This window comes from Parasteatoda tepidariorum, chromosome 6 (genome assembly GCF_982258835.1).
Source record: "Parasteatoda tepidariorum strain Cologne lab strain chromosome 6, Ptep-v5.0, whole genome shotgun sequence".
In the NCBI taxonomy this organism is placed as follows: Eukaryota; Metazoa; Arthropoda; class Arachnida; order Araneae; family Theridiidae; genus Parasteatoda; species Parasteatoda tepidariorum.
Genome location: NC_141760.1, coordinates 25,071,349 through 25,086,024, shown reverse-complemented (window position 1 = coordinate 25,086,024; position 14,676 = coordinate 25,071,349). Strand labels below are relative to the sequence as shown.

The window sequence follows — 14,676 nt, the reverse complement described above, 5'->3', positions numbered from 1 at the left end:
GAGCTGCACAATCGGTCTTGCCGATGAGCAGACCTAGTGCGTTCTCCAGAGGTGGTATCCACTCTTTCAGGACCACCACAATGGGTGAGATACCGTTGGTCATGTTAATTTGGACGTCTAGTTTCTGCCACACTAGATGGCAGCACCGAGACTCTATTTGGACGCTAAAGTGCACTAGGAATTTAATTTTGCCGGAAATGCCAAGAGCCAATAAGGCACTCCAGGGATCTTTTACATGCCGCATAATCATACGACATGGCCGCTGAGGATTTTCTGCATCCCGAAAATCCGGTGTCTGGGCCGGGGATCGAACCCGCAGACTTGGGCTCAGAAGGCCTGCAATTTGTATATTCATCCAATTAGAGCAGCAATTTTTTTTTTCATTTCAGATTAAAACCTTCCATTTTTGGAAGAAATAAGAATCCAGTAATCATTTTGATATTTTATACAACAGATTGATGAAACTCTCCATATTCGTTTATAATATTGATAATTTATCTGTTAAAAAAGAAAATCAAATTTTCTGTAGTATTTATAGTGTTTTATTGTATGTGTTTCAATGTATCCCGACATACGAAAAAAATAAACACTTTCAGACCTGCAATATTTACCGCACCTCAAAAAGCTCAGAAATTTTTGCGGAAGAGCATTAGTAATGATTTTGGTAAAATTAACAATGGAATTTGGCATTTCAATATTTATTTGAGAGACCTGGTGGTTGGCTTACGTGTGTATGGTTACTCGATCTTCTTTTTACATCCGGGAAGTAAACAGGCACTTTTATGAAACTTTTTTTTTGTCTCTTGACTCCCAGCACCATGCAGTTTTGGTTATAGTTAAGGTTGATTTTGTTTGAAATTCGGCAAGTACGTGGTGGAAACGTTCCCATGATAAAGGTGGTATTTTATGACAGTTGTTTAGCTAAACTCTATGTCTACCAATGATAATAAATGCTATGTCTACCAGTGATTGTAAAATGATAAATGAAGTTAATGCTGGAAGGCTGCCAACGAGCTCAAACAAAAATGCGGCGACTGTAACTGAACTCTTAAACTCAGATCTTCAAGTAAGTGCTGATTAACGCCTTCCTTCTTATTCACTTAAAGATCACGGATGATCTTTCCTCTCCTATTTCTTGTGCCCGTGATATTTCCGGGCCAGACCATTCAAAAGTAATGCACCAATAAGTTTTAAATATATCAATCTGTTTTGTGCCCGAAATTGTTTTAGTTCTTATTTTACACACTAGATGGATGCAACAAGCAATTTTTAATGCAACTGCAGATAGTTACTTTATTTTAAACTAGATGTCAGCATTAGCCAATAACCTTATATATATTTGTGATTTGTATTGTATTTTGTTCTCTTAGCTCAGCTACTTATGCTCTTTCTCTATAAACGTGGTTTGTATTCTATGACAAAATAGCGAAATAGTATTTTTAATATTGTGTACGTTATGGAGTCAAAGTTACATGGACATATGGAGTTTTAAATTCAAGGCTAAAAAAAATTTCAAAAATCAAAAATACATGTATTGTACACACACTTTTTTTTTTAATTTTCAGTACAAAACTAAGCACTTTAATGACTTTTTCTGAAAGCTAAACTGGCTGTATTTTGAGCTTTGTCTTATAAGCATCTTCAGTTTTTTTACGAATAATTCCTCGAATTGTGAAATTAACTTAGTTCGGGAAAAAATATTCGACTTTGTTTTAAAAAAAATAGATCCTTTTATTTAAATATATTTATTTTTCACATCTTATTAGTTTGAAATTACTCAGCAAACTTTTTATAACTCCTCTCATCCATCAAAAAATACATATTAAGCATAATCAGCAACATTTGCAGCGCAAGCAGTGCTACAAATAGCGCAATTTTGAGTCTCCTTCCAGGTTCTGAAAAGAAGAAAAAATTTCAGATTCAAAATAAAATATAAATAAAAGAAAAACTTTATATTAAAACATAATTAGAGGTATAATCACAAATTGCTTTTGAAAAACTTTTCAGTGACACAACCGACACTTGTATGGGAAAATTTTCATTTATCACCTTTAAAAGATATTCGATATCATGCAGTATAGTCCTTAATAACAAAGAAGATGCCTGAAATATCCCGGACAAATCAGACTGATGTCTCACAGTTTATTTTTATCACTCATATATAATCAAATATAACCTAAAATCTGTTTTGACCTTTTTTTCTTTCCAATGGCACATTAAAAGACAATTGGATATCAAAAAGGTAACAATAAATCTATAAATGAGAGCGAGCAGTCCAGTAGCGTTCTCAGATTGATGTCCGACGAAGATCAGGGCATCTAAAGAGATGCATCTCTTCTTGGAGATAACACTGGATAGAAAAATGATCAGGAACCAAGTTGATGCGACGTAGATGTATATTCAAGCAATCCTGTTCAGATATCAGACGAAACATGGCAACAGATTTCATCTTAGGACACTGAGGGATATTGAGAAATTGTTTGCGTAAAGGTTATTAGCTGATTTCTTGGCCAAGAAAGGAACAACTATTGCCCAAAAATCTCGTTGCTCTATCTCTCTGCACTCATTTAAATTGCTGGTCCGAAACCAATTCCGGAACATGCTCTCAGACAATTTCCGTAAAAGCAATATACACAAAACCTGGTTCAACCACATTTTAACTATCCCAAATCATCCCAGGTTTAAGGCACTCGCTTTCTTTAGACTTGTAACGGGCCATGACTGTCTGGCCAAACGCCTTTTTAGTATAAACATTTTTTACTGTCCTAAATGTAAGCTCTGTCGCCTTGGGGAGGACATGGACTTGCCCCTTATTTCCGTCTGTCCTGCGATCATCTCCACTACTGTGTGTGGACGCTACTGGGAGGCTAGAGCCCGTATGGGCTAAGCATGTCACTATTCATTCAATTCTATTTATCTCTTCTTAGCTTGTTTTAATTTTATCCTTTTTGTTCTTTTAAATTGGCCTGCCGTTGGAAATTAAAAAAAAAGAAAAGGTTTCTCGGAATTGAAATTTTGCGTTCCTTGCGGAAAAGTCCGAGAAGATGTTCTTTATTTGACATTACTAAAAGGTAGTCTGGAATTATATCTGTGGAGGACAAAAGCCCCCTTTTTCACCAGGAAATGTATCGCCCCATTTCCCTGGATTCCACAGTGGGTCGGAATCCCTTTGAGAACTGTCTTGTTATTACAGTCAAACCAGTCCCTTACGGTAACCTTGCGTCGAAATTTTCTTTTTATTGCAACGAAAATGTTTCAGCTAAAAACCTTTTTTCAATAAAGCAAAAATATTGCAGTTTTAAAACTTTCATCCTAAAATGATTAAAAACCATTTTTTAAAACTTTTTTTAAAAAAATATTGTCACTTAGGTCCGTAATGACGTTTAATCTGACGTCACACTAGCGATAGGATCAAATTGCATTGTCCATTAAAATTCATGACAAGGTAGATTTTAGCTGAGCATACAAGACTTTGTGAAAAGAAACCTTATAATGATCTAGATTTAAGATTATTTTAACTTTGAGACTAGCTTTATTAAAGGATTTCTTCACGCTTGAAAACCCTAAGTCAACCTCGATTTAAGGTTTTTATACAGAAGGTTGTTTTCCAAGGTTTTGAATAAGGGTAATGTATTTGGAATAGAGCAGATTGTCACAGATCTAGTTTTAAGGTTCGAAGGCTTACACGTAAACCGTATTACAAACCTTTTTAGGTTTACATTAAAAGGATTTGTTGACCTTATTTTGTTTTCTGGGAGTAGAGAAAAATTAAGCAACTATTGATGGTTAAAGTTCTAGAGCGACTAGCTGCATCAATTGCTTGAAGTTCGGCTTTTGAATCAGATAATAATACAACTTCTGAAATGCAATCTATAAGATTTCCAATAACAGCGTTCTCACCACAATACTTTTTCCATTTCCTTCAACACATGAAGAGTTTCCGAACTCTCCAATATGTGACCCTGGGCTATTGAAATACGATACTCTCATTAACGCATAGGTGGCTTAGCAGCACCATAAAGCTGTTAAACTATCCTCAACGTCCAGTTAAGTTTCTTTTTTCAAGATTTTGTAACAATGCTAGTTATAAAAGATTAAGAAAACCGTTTATTTTTGTACTCATGATTTCTTAACCATACTATAGTCGTAAACGGTTTCAAAACCATAAAGATAAAGCGTGTTCAGCACCGCAAATTACTTTATTACTTTTTTTTGTATTTTCAAGTCATTGTTTGATATTTTATATTCACCCGCATTTATCGTTTTCCATTTTCCAAACCTTTAAAATCAATGATCCCATGAAAAACGATCGATCAAGGTTCCACTATTTTAATATGAAGTTAGTTATAAGAATTCATTGAGTTCAGTCGGACTTCTATTTAACGAACTTCCATTTTTCGAATTTCTCTATTTTGCGAATTTTTTGAGGAACCAAGAACATTTTGGAAATTTCTGCGTAAAATAACTTCCAAATTGCGAAGTGAATTTTTAATTTAACAAATTTTTCTTTGAGATCCACTTTCCCTATTTAAAATTATTTTGCAGTTATAATTTTATACAGCAAATACAGTCAAAATTTCATGCATTAATTCAGCTGTTTTTAGTTGAAAATGTAGGTCGCATGATAATGTAACAATGGATAATGTTCTTGTTTTAGATGCAGCTTTCTTTTATGGTTAAGACTTATGATTTATAAAATAAATAATAGATACTAGTTTACAAGATAAAGTTGTATCAATGGTATCAAGGTGTTGTTTAAGCATTTTAAAAGGCGATTTTCTATTTAACGAATTTTCCATATAACGATCTTATTATCGGTATTTATCAACTTCGTTAAATAGAGGTTCGACTGCATTATTTTTCTAATTTTCACAAAATAGCAAGTTTTTTTTATATATTAGATTAAAGAAGAATTTAAATTTCCTGTTCAGTTTTCTCCTGTAAAATAAAAAGTTCAAATTAACACATATGTCTTACATTTCTTAAGATGTGGAAGCTGTGCATAGTCTGATGGGTTAGGCAATTTTTGTTCAACATGATGTGAACCGTCACCGACTTGGTGATTTGAGTGTGATCCTTCTGGTGCAGGACTTGCTTCATGATCTGCATAATAGTCACTTTTTACTAGAAGAGAAAAATAATTACTTTTTATAACTGCTTTTAAAAACACAATATCAGAAATCTTAAAATATAATGTTTGTCCAGGGCAAAATATTAATTTAATTGAGTGCTTGCACTTCAAGAAGAAGAAGATCACGAATACCCATCCATGTGACCTACGACGTCAGCGCCAGCTGATCATTTATGAGTAAAATGGAGTGTTAAAGTTGAGCTAAGTTTCTAAACATAAGTTAGAATGTTAATTAACGCGAAGTTAATTAAATACAGAGTCGTATCGTACATTGAAATTGCAGAAATATAATTATTTCTCGTCTACGCCTTTTACTTGACTTAGATTTATTATTTGTTTACTAGGAGGCTCCGCCCCCTGCTCTCTAATGCTCGCCAACTCCTGAACCTGAATTGAACAACCTGATAATGCTCACTCTGGTTAATGTTTCCGTTTTTAAAAGCGCTATATGTTGAGCCACCTCATATAGATTTGCCATGTGACATTTTTAGCAGCAATCATTGGTCGATTTTCTAACGTTGCCATTCGGGGAGTTGTAATGAGGCTTATTTTTGGTGCCGTGTAAGAGAAATATATATATAGATGTGATAATTTTTGTTCTGCACACCTGGCAACTTCGATGCATAGTTAATTTGTTTATGTTTGACATGGTTTCGTGCCTGTCTTTGTATTAAGTAAGAAATTTGTAGTGAAAAAAATTGAAATATTTGTGAAGGAATTATTGTGAAAGAATATAGAATATCTCATTTAAGAGAATTGATGCTTGACGGACTTGATTTACACAAAATAGAACGGAAAGCACAGTTGCTAACGTAAACAAATCCCACGTTTCAGCAAACGATCTGGATCGATATGCCCACTCTACGTCGCTTGCAGGCATCCCATTGTTCAAATTGTCCAAAACAGTTTCACAAACTAGTGATGCCATCATATTTATCTTAACTATTTGACAACAAAAATATATTTCTGTGATATAGAGTAAAAAATTTCAACACTAAATGTACTTCGTAGAAAAGGTGAAAGAATTAAAAGCAAAATATAAGGGGAGAGTATTTCCTCAGGAGAATTTAGGTTTCTCACTAAGAATATATTAAATTTGTGGTGGTCATGGATTTAAAAGGTTACAATAGGGTCGTATGCCTTTATCTATACATAGGCGTAGTTAGTGTGGGGTTGGGGTTGGTTGGTGCCCAGTTCAATATCAAATATCTGACTTTGTTTAAAATTCAATTTCTCAAGAACTATTCGACCGATTTCTTTCATATTTAGTATTTTGTTACAAAACATTACATTCTTAAAAATGATGTAAAAATTTTTATATCTTTTAATTCGAAATGTTTTTGATCATTATTAAATAAAATAATAATTAATAATTATTCAAATTTATTTAATTTGCCTGGTTAATTATCTTTGGACAAACAAATTTTATAATTGTGTGCAAAGAATTTTTCAATCCGCTTAAACATTTCTCAAGATTTGTTAATTACGCAAAAAGTAAAATTAACATTAATGGATCCAAGCTTTCGATCGCTCTCCTGACCAAACTATTTATTATTGTAACCATTTTTACCGGATTACGGCTACCCTCCCCTCAAATTTTGAGGGCAAGAAATCTAAATCAGTCAAAAAAGGGGCATGGTAAGTGAAAGTGTTTGATTTCATAACTTAAAATATCGTCTGTGCCAATTGATTAGCACATTTGAGATCACCTCCTTCAATCTCCAGAATTCAATCCTGACACGTGAAATTCCGATCATAAGATCAAAAATAAATCAAAATGTTTCGTCTTTTTTTTGCACACTGTGCATGTGCTTAATTTTCACAGAATATCTGTGATTTTTGTAACACAGGAGTCAATTGCAGTTATAAGACGATTCCTCACTAGTTGAGCAAAACGTACCTCAAAAACCTGCTATAGAGCAGAGATAGAAAACTGCCATAGGTGTTTTTAAAAAATGCTTTGATATGCTCAAGATTTAATCACATTATGGTTGAATTATTTCTAAATATTATGGCTAAACTTCAATACTTCTATACATAATAATAAAAGCGGCTGTGTGTGTGTGTGTGTGTGTGTGTGTGTGTCTGTAATCACAATATATGGCCCAGAAGCCTCGCCCGGGCACGAAACTCGGCCCATAATTGTGTTTTGACATAATGAAGAAGTATTTTTTTTCTTTTTCAAAAATTTTGATTAGTTATTTAGTTATCAGTCTTTTTGTAAGTCTATGCTTTTCGTCTGCTTTTTCGTCTTCAAAGAGCCATATTCAAAAAACTATTAAAAAATGCATATACTTTTCCCCACTCTTATAAATGTATGCTAATGCGAACCTCACAATTGAAATATTAATTTTCGACAACTTAAACCAATAATATACGAAGTAATTAATAATTTAATTGTAAAGTTCGCATTAGTCTACATTTATTAAAGTGGAAAAAAGTTTAACTTTTGTATTAAAAATGTGGCAACATATTCGATACGTAAATAGAACGCTTCGCTTTGATATATTTGTCGCTGTTCATAATTGTTATAATAAGTTTTTCTTCTTCTTTCCACGCTCTATTTTTTTTCTTAAGCGAAGACGATAATTTTTATAGCGATATTGTAGTACTTTGTACAACTAAAAATTCTTTTCACAACACTTTAAAAATATTTACTTTATTTTCTTTATATATACAGAGAACAGTCGGCAAAGAATTCGATTAGGTTGAAAAACATTTTGCTAAAAAGGAACGAATTCCAAAAGAAAAAATAAACAACTTAAAGAATAAAAATGTTGATGCCAGCCAATTTTTTGAAAGTTAACTTAGAAATAACAAACCAAACGATGTTAACAAAATGACGTAGAAAGCGCAACTAGATCAAAATCATACAAGCACAACTAGATCAAATTATAATACCTGAGTGCTTGACGTAACAGATATAGAAATAGAATTTGATACCATAAAAAATTATATAGAAATAGAAATTGATACCATAAAAAGTTTATTCCTTTTCGTGTTCTTTTCATGTATTTAGCATTTTAGTTCTTTTTTTCCTTAAGCGTTGCAGCTATATAATTTCAAACATCCTCAAGAGCTATAACACATCTGCAGCAGAACTGGATATGAAGACAAAATTGCTGGACAGGAACACTTTAATTGTCCACTAATCTTCAGATTTCCTGCCATGTTTTAAAAAACTTTATTTGTGAAAACCTTCAGCGTGGCGGACAGCTGGCCGCCTCAGGCGGCTAGTTTAAAATAAATACAAAATCCCATGAACTCTTGTACAAAAAATTACAAGTATGCACTTTTTACAACTCCCTCAAATACAAGATATAAAATTTTTTAAAAAAGTCAAATTTAAAATTTAATTATTGCTGCATAATTATGCAAGGTAAAAAATTATTTTATTCAAATTCATAACAAATATAAATGCAAAAATACAACAGCAAAAAAGAAGTGAAGGCTTAACCTAGTTTTCAACAAATGTGTAGGCGTAATATTCCCAATTATTCATAATATTCATTAAAATAACATTCATTGCAACTATGAGCACAGAGTACTTTAAAAAAATTGTCCTCAGTATTCTTGCACTGGAAGGTCCTAAGAGATCTTCGTTTTTTCAAGAACATTAACGTAAAATAAAGTACGGCATTCTAAAAAATGAACTTACTCAAATTTTCATTTGGAACGCTACTGTAAATTGAAATATCATGGTAGGTACGATGTTGCATTAATCAAAACGCCTAGTATTTTATTCCTTTTATATCAACTTTCTCCATTACAATAGGACACTTTACTTAAATATTTAAAGTGGTGAGAAATTTTAATCGCTACCATTTCATTTACTATTGGTGACTCTGATTGCTACAGCATCAATTGTGGTTATTGTCACTTATGCCACTTGCCAATACCAGCAAGCCTGCTTGAAATCAAGTGATTTTTAAAGGCAGAGGGTGCGTTTCTTATTTTTTTATTGGCGTCAGCTATGGAAAAGAATACAACTGCAGCCACACACACACGTCACAGTCCGTTTTATAGGGAGGACCCAATAATACTCAATTCATTCATCCACGGATCGTAATTTTGACCGGAACCAGAGAACGATCAATCTCCAATTCAGATCCTCTAGAGGTACTAATTTGTTATGGGAACTTGAAGGACTTTGTGATCCTGTTTAACGAGCACAAATCACAATCTAATACACGGGGATTCTTCGACCGGTTGGATTTGAACTACCGTTCTCACGAACGCGAGTCCAATGTCCAGCCAACCAGGCTATCCCCCCTCCATCACACAAATAAGAACGAGATATGGCAAATTGAATTTACAATTCTATGACTGTTAATCAATACTGGGATCAAGGTTTAAAGTTTACTAACCGTGCTGTGATATAGCAAATCTGATCGAATTCTACTAACACTGATTGTCAGTTTTCAGTACCACAACCGTTTCTAATACTGCACGAATTCTTATATTAATGCACGCTGTTCTATAATAGAGAAACGTAACATATCATACCTCAAACAAATGCTTTAATGATAGGTTGTTCAAGTTTTATACGGAATATCATAATTTTTGTATTCAACATTAAAATCTTTTAGCTCTTTCTTCATTTGACTTATAACTATAATGGAGTATTTGCCAAAGAAAGCCAGAAATAATGAAATATATTAATAATTTACTTACCTTCAGTAATGCTAAGCACCAACAGGGTAAAGCACAAAGCGATAACGAATTTCATTTTCTCGATTTAGAATAAAACTAATCGTTGGGAAGACAAAATAGGCAATAAATATGACAAGCAAGTTCTCTATTTTATATGAAAATTTTAATGGTAGAAATATCCTATAAAGGTTTTAATTATATTTTAAACAATCGAAATCATGAAAAAAAAATAACTAAAAGTCGTATTTCTTCATTACTTTTAGGATGCTTTGAGTAATCGAATCGTTAATGAAAGGATATTGCAATATGATCATTGTTTTTGAGTTCAGTCTTTTGAAAATGTGAAATAATAAATAAAAAATAATGAGTTTGTAAAAATTAAAAAAAGGTTTCTTCATGAGGAAAAATTGTTCAGTAAAAGATCATATATTGATGACTTTAAAACCAATAATTTTCAAATTTCCTCGCAGTTTTATGCATTCAAAAACATAATATTTTTAAAAAAATGTCGATTTAAAAAAGTTTTTCACCAACCCCTCTTTTCTTTCCCACAAAGAAACAACAATTTTAAAGTATATTTATTTATCATTTTATATTATATTTTCATTTATTTGTCTTTAATTTTCATGTGTTTCTTGTTCATAATTTACTCTTTCTGAAAGGTAGAGCATGGTCTTTGGAAAAATTCTGGGTAATATACATATGAGGGGGAGAAATTGAAAATGCTGCTAAAATTTCGGGACTCTTCTAGCTCAATTTTTTTACTGATATAATCGTGTGAGCTGATGATGAGATTATATCGTTTCCCTATTTTTTAACAAATTCTTAATATTTTTTTTAATTTTGTAAAAATATTTTGAAAATATCTGATTTTAAAAAATTTTTTTATCTTTTATTTTAAAAGTATATATATTTTTTCCATGTTTTCTCCATATTTTTAACTTATTTTATGAGTTTTATGTACTTGCAGTTCATGAGCAATAAATAAAACTTATTATTTTTCTTCATTTTCTTCGTTAATCTCTCTTTTCTTTTATCTTTTTTTTTATTATGTTACATCTATGGAGAAGAGTGGAGTAAAACTGGTACCTCGATTTTGGCGGAATAAGTTCTGATTTCTAGCAAAGAAACTCTCAATTTCATTTTACTGAAGAAAAAATATTCCATAATGGCACATTGTTGTTGATTAATTTATGGCGTCAGTCTTGATAAGTTTGTTTTACTGTGTCAACTCTCTCATGTTCTCTTGTTTCAAAGCTCTTCTTATTTGTTGGATTCATGCCCTATTATTATTAAAGAAGCATACCCTATCAGACAATAAAGATTTAGCTCAATAATATAGTTTGTCTAAGCTAAGAACTCCTCTCGCCACAAAGTTTGAGGCCATCTGGTGCCAGGGCTAAAGAGAATAGAAGGGCTGGTTCACTCCTTTGAAGTATCTCTTGCCGCGCCGATCCTCCGACGTCACTCTAGTGACGTCACTTTGGCGCAAAGCTCGCACTTTTACTTCAAGAACGGAGCGTTTGGCCTTACTAGCTTTAACTAATATTGGATCATTTCTTTTTGCGAGATATTCTAAGACATTTGTTATTTTCTATAATGACTTTCCTCAGTTTTTGCAGTGAATTTACAAGAATTTAAAACTATTATCGAAATGCCAGTTTGCGTGATTGCAACTTGCAAAAATTCTGATATAAAAACAACAGGAAAAAGTATAATTTTTCGCATGTTCCATAAAGTCAATGAACAACAATGTAAAGAATGGATTCCGAAATGACACAGTTAATATAAAACCGCAATACGTTTATTCTGTCGTAAAGAACTTTTATAAAAATTCATTATCTAAATAGAAACCGCCTCGCTACTTCATAAAGAAAGGCAGGTGAAAAGAATTAAAAAATAGATAAAGTCAAAGAAAATTAAAATGTAAGTAAAAAGTATAAATAAAATATATAGTATATTGTTGAAATTCTCCTAATTTCATGACATATTTTTTAATGTAGTTATTCTAAATATTTATGATTTTTATTCTCTTCAATTTAAATATCTACATCATCGTAAATTTAAATGTCTATAAACAATTGTAAAATTTCTAATGTCATTATGAACCTAAATTATTATTTTGTTTCAGTAATTAGCGTTTAAGGTTGATGTTTCCTAATGATTAAGTATGAACAAATTGCTATTAACGACATATTTTAAAATCAGGGATTCTAAATTTAACTTAACTTATCCTTATAAAAGAATATGTAAATAAAAAAAGTGTCGATATATGCCTTCATTTTTCTTAATAGTTAAAGTTAAAACTGAACTTTTTAAAATAAAGTATTTATCGTGTCATTTTCACCAACTAGCAAAACATTTTTATAAGTTTAAAATGGTATTTTTTTAATATAATAACCAAGAAAGTTTTTTTTGAACTATGTTTATGAACGGAAATAATGTGTTAATTACGTAAAGTTTGAAGGCTAATAACCAGAAAAAGTCTAACTTATTTTTACAAGAGAAAGATGCAAAGTTATCATATCTTTGCTTGCGATCTCCGAGATCTGTAGACACAGTGACGTCATGAGGAGGGAAATCGTAGCTTCAGCTCTAAGAGCGGAGTGAACTAGCCCTTGTATTCTCTTTAGCCCTGATCTGGTGCCACGGAAACAAGAATGGCGCATTTCAGGGAGGGTACTGGGACTAACACAATTGACCGGAGAAAGATGTTCCCTTTCTCTCACTGACACGAGGCGAAACAACTCCAAAAGAGTGACCCCGCACCCCTACTTGAAATAGTCATACCTCGTTACCATAGTCACCGCCACAGGTTCAGACGAATGTCTGGGGGAGTTCTCATTTTAGACAAACTATAGCACTGTTTTATTCCATTTCAAAACCCTTTCCACGTGCCCTTCCTCTCTTAATTTATGCCTATATTCACCTTATTCTCGACAGCGTTTCGTGTTTTTCACGGTAGGGGACAGTATTTGTAGAGGTTGTTTCAACTTCCGGTATAAGATAAGATTCAAGTAGAAGAATTTCTGCTGGTGTAAACCAAATTGTAATTGCTATACAAATCTGTAATTAACTATCATGTAATTGCAACACAAATTTAGGATAATTTCCCCCAAAAAAAAATTTATATCTTTATATGATATTAAAATATGAAGAACACATTTTTTCACAAGAACACGGCACAAAAATTAATTTAAGAAAAACTAAATATTCCGAGTATATACAAACAAATCAAAAGTGTCAAAAAAAGAAATAATCACTTTAATGTTATGACGTCAGAAGAGGACCTCAAGACTTCCGGTAGCGTTTGTTTGTTTTTTTAGGATAGATGGTGAATTGTTCCACGAAAGCTGCAGTGCAACGGAGAAAGCAGATAGCTTCACCCGTGGTTGCAAAAAAATTTTACGGAACCATTCCTAAAGTACTAAAAAAGCCTTCTTATTTTAATATTTTATAGAATTTTTTTAAGATCCTTTATTTAAAACTGTAATTTTTATATTGATATAAAGAAATTCTCCGCCATTTTCTTTTTAAAAAAATCATTAATAAAACCATATTTTTGAAAGGAATTGTAATCTGGCCCTCAGCGGTTTGGGGCCAATGACACTTGTCCCTCTTTCTTCCCTATCCCCTTGAGTAAGGCCTTAACTGTACAACATGAAAATTGCAGGAACAATTTTCTTAAATACTCATATAAACTAGAAATGCCTGCTACTTTTCCATTGAAATTCTAGTATTTCTAAATTTTTCATAGAATAAAAAGATTTGAAATGAGTAGATTGAAGATTGAAGATTGAGTATGTGTAAAGAGATTTGAAACAAAACATGTTATATAGGTGCTCATTTTTTCCGAAATTACCAATTTATTAATTTTGTGCCTAAAATTTTTCAATATAGAGCGTTGTTTGCAATATACCTTTAAAAAACAGCAAACCTATTTCGGATCACTTGTTTTGATCATCTTCTCGGAGGGGGAGGAGAATTCATTCACATTGAAACACTATAGAAGGGGTTAAAAAAATTTAGAAAGTAAAAACCTTTGATTGTAATTGAGTTTGTTTTTTTCTTTCTAACTATTGGACTCTTAGTAAGCTTGAGTAATAACATGTGTTTATATTCAATAAACAGTTTTAGTATTTTCATGGAACACATCCAGAGAACACCAAGTTTTGCTTAAGCTCTATAAGAAACTGAGACAGTTCTGTATTAAAATTTAAAATTTAACATAAAAATGAACTAATTAGGAAACACAATTATCACACAAGAGTAACAGGTTACTATAAACAGTGGTTCCCAAATTTTTTTGGCTTTAGAACCCTAAATAATCAAATATCTTTCGGCGGAACCCTGACTTTTTAACTCTGTTTTTCGAAGCTCTGTCGCCAAGGAAAATAAAGAAAGCATAGCTTAAGTAATTTGCACTTGAAGCAATGCGATGATTTTGAACTATATGTTTAATCTTGCCGTGACGAATTATCTGGGCTTTAGAAAAGACAAATAACTCAAATATTTTAAAAGCTATTAATTTTTCTTGAATCACTAATTTAGAGGCATTTTCCTACCTAGATGAAAATTATCATACTCATCTACCTCACACTCAGTTTTTGTAAATTTTTATGAGCCTAGGTATTGCAGCATTGGAGTAAATTTTTAAATATTAAAAAGTTAGACTCCAAACGCTTTTCATTTTCATAAAACTGTGGCTTTCCTCCGTAGTGACATTTTGCGCCATTTTCAAAATAAGAGCAGAGAGTGCTGGCTTTAGATAGGTTAAACTTAACCTAACAGTTGCCTACTCACAGTATAAAAATAGCATAGTATTCGCAGAAAGCATCATTTCATATTACGACGGAGTCTTCAAAAAACAGCCTTAAATAATAATGTATATA

General features: G+C 32.1%; 1 long non-coding RNA gene across 1 annotated transcript; it reads right to left on the bottom strand.

The window, feature by feature from the left end:
- Window positions 1-1,729: 1,729 nt before the first annotated feature.
- On the bottom strand, window positions 1,730-9,936 carry LOC107446849 (uncharacterized). Its single transcript, XR_001584438.5, has 3 exons — window positions 9,806-9,936; window positions 4,978-5,124; window positions 1,730-1,895 (listed from the first exon to the last, which is right to left on the bottom strand). It is a non-coding gene; the product is annotated as an uncharacterized LOC107446849 (long non-coding RNA).
- Window positions 9,937-14,676: the final 4,740 nt, after the last annotated feature.